Source organism: Capsicum annuum, chromosome 7 (genome assembly GCF_002878395.1).
Source record: "Capsicum annuum cultivar UCD-10X-F1 chromosome 7, UCD10Xv1.1, whole genome shotgun sequence".
In the NCBI taxonomy this organism is placed as follows: domain Eukaryota; kingdom Viridiplantae; phylum Streptophyta; class Magnoliopsida; order Solanales; family Solanaceae; genus Capsicum; species Capsicum annuum.
In genome coordinates, this window is record NC_061117.1 from 226105946 (window position 1) to 226113328 (window position 7383).

Sequence of the window (7383 nt, forward strand, 5' to 3'; positions counted from 1 at the left end):
TGGAGGTTCTTGAAGTTGGATGTAGGAGGTTAGGGTTTTCTTTTTGAGAGAATTTGATGAAATATAACATATAATGCTTTTAATAGGCTTTAATAAAGGGTTTGGATGGATTTTGGGTGAGGGGGAATGACCAAAACGCCCCTAAAAATCAAATAATTCTCGAATCTGTCCTTTGGTGGACTGTTTTGATAGTCAGAAGTAGATCAACCATAACGTTTTACTCCGATATCCAAATTGGATGAAACTAATTTCATTAGAAAGAGGACTCTCATATATTTCCGTTGATATATAGTATCTCACCTAGATCATTGTGTACGAGGAGTTATGATCGTTTGAAGTTGACCCAAAAATTCGGTTTGATAGGCTGAAGTAGATCGACCATAACTTTTTGCTCCGATAGACAAATTGGATGAAACCAATTTCATTGGAAAGAGGACTCGCAGCTTTCAGTTGGAGCAAAAATACGCCATGCCTCAGTACTTTTTCCTGCACGTTTTACTGTTCACTACTATTCACGGTTCGATCTGAATGTTCATAACTCGTCGCTCGGGTGTCCGTTTTAGATGATCCACATATCGTTAGAAAGCTTATTCGATACTCTATGCAATGGTGGGTCATAATCTAAGATATTCCGCACGAAAAATTTATAATTTATTCTAGAAGATAAAACCCAACATGTTTACGCACAAAATTTCAACAAAAAATTTCCCTGGGTATTACATCATCCCCCCGTTGGAAACATTCATCCTCGAATGACGCTAGACATGCCAAGATTAGATAGGGAATAGAGCATACAGCTGAAAACATTCGTTAGACTCATCACCACATCGTTTCTCACTCCGAATGCAACATAGAATGCATAAATTCAAGAAACTACAGCTGAACACATAATAAATGACAGTTGAACTGCTGCAACTTTTATCAAAAGTGCATGATTTAAGAAAGAACGGTACCTTCAGCTTGATCGGAGTTCATCGAAAATAGGTACGGGTACTTGGATTTCATGTTCGCCTCAGCTTCCCACGTTGCACCCTCAACAGATTGGTTTCGCCACAACACCTTGACCAAGGGAACTTCTTTGTTCCTTAGTCTTTGGACACTGAAATCAAGAATCTCAATGGGAATCTCATCAAAAGAAAGATTTTCTTGAATGTCAGCACTCACAGAGGAATCCACTACCACAGCATCGCTAATATGCTTTCCAAGCATGGAGACATGGAATATTGGATGAACAGAGGACAACTCGGAAGGCAACTCGACCTCATAAGCTACCTTACCAACACGGCTAAGAATTTTGTAAGGACCAACATAATGGGGACTAAACTTCCCCTTCTTTCCAAATCTCTTCACCCCCCTCATGGGTGAAATTTTTCATATACACTAGCTCACCAACTTCAAACTCAAGGTCTCTCCTTCTAACATCCGCATATGACTTCTGACGACTCTACACAGTTTTCAAACTTTCCCTAATCAACTTAAATTTTTCCATAGCCTCAAATACCAAATCAGGACCACTCACAGTCACTTCACCCACCTCGAACCAACCTATGGGTGATCTACACTTCCTCCCATATAAGGCTTCAAACGGAGCCATGCCAATACTAGAGTGGAAACTGTTATTATAAGCAAACTCTATCAACGGTAAGTAATCATCCCAACTTCCCTTAAAGTCAAGTGCACAAGCTCTCAACATATCCTCTAAGGTCTGGATGGTCCGCTCAGCTTGACCATCGATCTGCGGATGAAAAGCAGAACTCAAAAGCACTTGGGTACCAAGACCCTTCTAAAAAGCTTTCCAAAATTGCGAAGTGAACTGAGTACCCCTATCCGAAATGATAGACAAGGGAACTCCATGCAGTCTGACTAGCTCTAGGATATACAATCTAGCGTAATCCTCAGTAGTATATGAAGTATGAACAGGCAAGAAATAAGCAGACTTAGTCAACCTATCAACCACAACCCAAATGGAATCATGATAGCGTCGGGAAGGAGGTAAACCAATCACAAAGTCCATATTTATCTCTTCCCACTTCCAGGTGGGAATACTAAACTCTTGCATCATACCACCAGGTCTTTGGTGTTCAACCTTAACCTGTTGGCATGTTGCACACTTAGCTACAAATGATGCTATATCTATCTTCATGCCACTCCACCAATAGATTTCCCGCAAGTCTCGGTACATCTTGGTGGCACCAGGATGAATAGAATATCACACCCCGTGTGCTTTAGCCATAATCCTCTGTCTCAGATCATCAACATTCGGGACACACAATCTACCCTGCAATCTCAACACACCTACTTTTCGGTCCTTGACTGACTCTTTCAGTCTGACCAAACTAGCATCTAAGTATTGTTTTTCCTTCACTTCCAAAACCAAGGAGGATTCGGAACTACTCTGAACCCCTATACTACCTTCAGCAGAGTCAAACAACCTAACCCCCAATCTAGCCAAATGATGTACATCACGAGCCAACTCGTTCTTACCTTCTACCACATGCAAAATACTACCCATGGACACTCTATTTAGGGTATCCGCCACAACATTAGCCTTTCCCGGATGGTACAACACATTTATATCATAGTCCTTTAACAATTCTAACCATCGTCTTTGCCTAAGATTGAATTCTCTCGGGGTAAACACATACGGCAGACTCTGATGATCAGTGAAAACATCAACATGGACACCATACAAATAGTGTCTCCAGATTTTCAAAGAAAACACAACAGCATCCAACTCAAGGTCATGGGTGGGGTAATTTTTCTCATAGGGTTTCAACTGTCTAGAAGCATAAGCTATCACCTTACCCTTCTGCATCAATACGTAACCCAACCCAACTCTCGAAGCATCACAGTACACCACAAAACCATCAACACCATCAGGCAAAGTCAAAACAGGGGCTGAAATGAGTCGAGTCTTCAACTCTAGAAAACTTTTCTCACAAGATTCGGACCACAAGAACTTCACTTTCTTTTGGGTCAACCGAGTCATAGGAGACGCTATAGAGGAGAAACCCTCAACAAAACGGTGGTAATAGCCAGCTAAACCCAAGAAACTTTGGATATCAGTCGAAGAAATAGGTCTAGGCCAATTTTTAACAGCTTCGGTCTTTTGGGGATCAACTCTAATACCTTCAGAAGAAATGATATGACCCAGAAAAGCAACTGACCTTAGTCAAAAATCACACTTACTGAACTTGGCAAATAACTTGTGATCTCTAAGGGTTTGCAAGACAGTTCGGAGATGATCAGAATGTTCATCCTCACTACGGGAGTACACTAGTATATCATCGATGAACACTATGACAAACATATCCAGATATGGTCTGAACACTCGATTCATGAGGTCCATGAAAGCTGCTGAGGCATTAGTTAACCGAAATACATAACAAAAAACTCAAAATGGCGTGGTTTTTGGGATGTCACACTCCCTAACTTTGAGTTGATGATAGCCAGAATGAAGGTCTATCTTTAAGAAATAACTTGCACCTTGCAATTGGTCAAACAAATTATCTATTCTCAGAAGAGGGTACTTATTTTTTATGGTGACTTTATTTAGTTGGGTAATCAATGCACATATGCAAAGAGCCATCTTTCTTTCTCACAAACAACACAGGAGCGCCCCAAGGAGAAACACTGGGCCTTATGAAACCCTTATCTAGTAGATCTTTGAGTTGCCCTTTCAACTCCTTAAGTTCTGCAGTGGCCATACCATAAGGAGAAATAGAAATGGGCTGAGTATCGGGAAGAAGATCAATACCAAACTCTATCTCTCTATTAGGAGGTATCCCTGGGAGATCATCCGAAAAGACATCAAAAAACTCATTGACGACATTAACAGACTGGAGAGTTGGAGTCTCAGGCTTAGTGTCTTTGACTCTAACCAAATGGTAAATACACCCCTTGGAAATAAGCTTTCTAGCTTTGAGGTAAGAGACAAAATGACTCTTGGGTGACACAGAATTCCCAGACCACTCAAACACAGATGCACCCTGAAATTGAAACTTGACCACTCGGGTCCGACAATCAATAGAGGCATAAGAAGATTACAGCCATTCCATACCCAGAATCACATCAAAATCTACCATGTCTAACTCAATCAGATCAGCCAACAAGACTCTATGAAGAACGGTAACAGGACACTTTTATACACTTTCTGGGCAACAATCGAATCACCCACTGGGGCAGAAACTAGGATAGGCTCAGGAATATTCTCAGGACTCATTTCGAAATTCACAGCAATCAAAGGTGTAACATATGAGAAACTGGATCTAGGATCCAATAAAGTGTACACATCAAACTGAAATATACGAAGCATACCAGTAACAACATTGGGAGAGTCCTCCTGTTCCTGGCGGGACGGTAAAGAATAGAATCTATTCTGGTGCTGCCCACCAGCATTGCTAGAAGAGGCGCCCTGAACTGAGGCTGGGCGAGTTGCTGGAACTGGAGCACTAACAGTCTGAGTCTGGATCTGAGAGCGATATTCACGACGCCCTTGTCCATCCTGTGGATAATCTCTAACTCTGTGACCCATGTCACCATATCGGAAACAACCCCTCTTCTCACCCCAACACTCACCCGAATGAGCCCTACCACACTTAGGACACAGGGGATAATTTGGCTTACTGCCAGCACTGTACTGGGACCTGGATGCATATGACCTGCTACCTTGCTCCTGCCTACCTCTAGGTACGGGAGCACTAGTAAATGACGGTACTGGCATAGACGAATGATCCTGATACTGAGGGCGACTCCCTCCCTGCGATCTAGTCTGACCCTGTCCGTGCTGCTCGAACCTAGCTCTCTTATTCCCTCTCATTCTATCTCTCTCCTTAATATTGTCTGCCTCAATCTGTTGGGCATGAGTCTTCAGCCTAGAAAGATTCATCTCACTATTCAGCATAGCAGACCTGCACTCCTTAACTACATAACTAGACACTCCAGTCACAAACTTACTCATACTAGCCCGATTATCAGCCACTAAGTCAGGAGCATACTTGGCCAACTGATTGAACTTTAGACAGTACTCCCTAACAGTCATAGATCCCTATTACAAGTTCATAAACTCTTCCACCTTTGCCTCCCTCATCTCCAAAGGGAAAAACTTATCTAGGAATGCATCCTGGAACTCTTGCCAAGTTGTAGGGACATCTTCCTCACCTCTACCTTTCCTCCAAGCAACAATCCAGTCATAAGCAAGGTCTTTCAACCTATACGTAGCCAACTCCACACTATGTTCCTCAGATACATGCATCACCTGAGTAATCTTCCACACCTCCTCTAAAAACAACCGTGGATCCTCATCAGACTTGGACCCATAGAATTCTGGCGAATTCATCTGCATGAAGTCACGGATCCTGGCAGCAGCTGAATCACCTCCCTGCTGCTATGGAGTCGGGGTCGGGTTGGCATGAACATTTGCAGTAACAGCTTAGGCCAGGGCCTGAAAGGCTGCCCAAAATTCAGCATGAGATACGTTTTCATTCAATGGGTCAGCGGGTTGAGGTTGCTGACCATCATTATTTCTTCTCGCTCGATGTAGAGGCATATCTCTAAAAGAGGAGAGCACAAATCAATAGCAAAGAGAGACACTTTAAGCATGATAGACTTCTGAAAGAAAGAATCACACTTTTTTCTAAAACGTCTTATAGCCTCTTGCTCACAGATGTGGCGCGCTACACACCGATGATCAAGACTCTACTTAACGCGGCTTGTCAGACTCCCTAGGACACCATAAAACCTTAGGCTCTGATACCAAGTTTGTAACGCCTCGAAAAATGGATCTCAGAGCGTCACACGGTGCTTGAGGCTACGAGTAGCCCCAAGCTAGCCCTTTAAGCCATTTTCATTCAGTTCAACACAAATCAATGGAGTTTCCATAAATAACCCTCAAATATCAACAGAGTAATCATCATCCAAGAATAAAAGAATTTCAGAAAGATAACAAAATACGACTTATTAGTCAACTCCCAACATCTATACTAGTCTGACAAACCTCTAATAAAATTGACAAAACCAGTGAGCCATTGAGATATGCCCCAACTGACTCATACTCAGTTATCAAATGTAAACAATTCCGTGAAACCAACATCAGACAACACGTCCTCGGAACATGAGGACTCACCATAATAGAGGATGTAGAACAGCGTGCCCGAAGAATCACTGTCGAACCTGGAACTGAGCACCTGAACCTACATTCCGAGAAAATGCAGCCCACATCCGAAGATGTAGGTCAGTACCATGGAAAGGAACCAGTATATGGGGGTGTATGCAGTTGTATAAACATCATCATCATAAATATTTATAAGAAATATGCAGGATGTACGAAAGACTCACATAGCCCGAAGAAAATCATTGTAATCATGAGAGGATGAAATAAGTACAATAACACATGTGAGTCATCATATAATTTGTCAATCACTTTCAGTTCATCAAGAATATCAATTCTCATAATGTAAATATCATTTAAATCTTTCGAAAGAATAACTTTCACAATTCCACTTTCAAATCACTTCACCATAGACACAAGGGAACACACACACACTGGGAAATCCTATAACCGATATAAACCATGTGACCTACATGGAGTCCAACGTACAACCCATGTTGGGGAGAGCCGTCCTATCCTTTCCATCGGAGTAGGACTATCGATATCAAATTCACACAAACTAGTGATCACTATATAAATTAGCCTCAGGCTCACTCCTACGGGGGCACGTAGTTCTAGAAAAGTAAGGTCGCCTTATACCTCTCACTCGGTGCTAAAGATTTCTCCCAGATTTAGCTCAGATCATTTCAAAGACAATCCACAACAAAATAATTTCAGTAATATATAAATATACATCGGGAGCCATATGCTTCCCATCTATCAAAATCAACCGCGTTGTGGATTTCTTTCACACTCGAGTTCAAAACAACTCTATTAAGACCAAAAGGTCAAATCATTCAAAATATCTCAAATATTCAACATCAACATGCTTATAACACACACTCTCAAAAAAATACAATTTCCAATGGGGATTCACGACCCAAATATCGTTCAAGATTCATGCTTTATATCTCCACACATGTAAATTCATCTTTCAAAATCATAAACATCAAGATTTCATAATAATCATCATAAGATATGGGTTCATACTTCAAATTCGTAAAAATCAAATAAAAAATCATGCCTTTGTAAAGAAAATTACTTTTGGGCACAAGAACGAAATAGAGTTCTTGTTGAAAAACCCCACATACCTTGAATGATGAACTTTAGATCAATACTCATTTTTGAGATGTTAATCGTGCCTTTGAATAATGGTTCTTGGAGTTCTTGAACTAGGAACTTGGAATCTTGAATAAATTTGCAGAATTAATGGTGAACCTCCAAAGTTCACCATT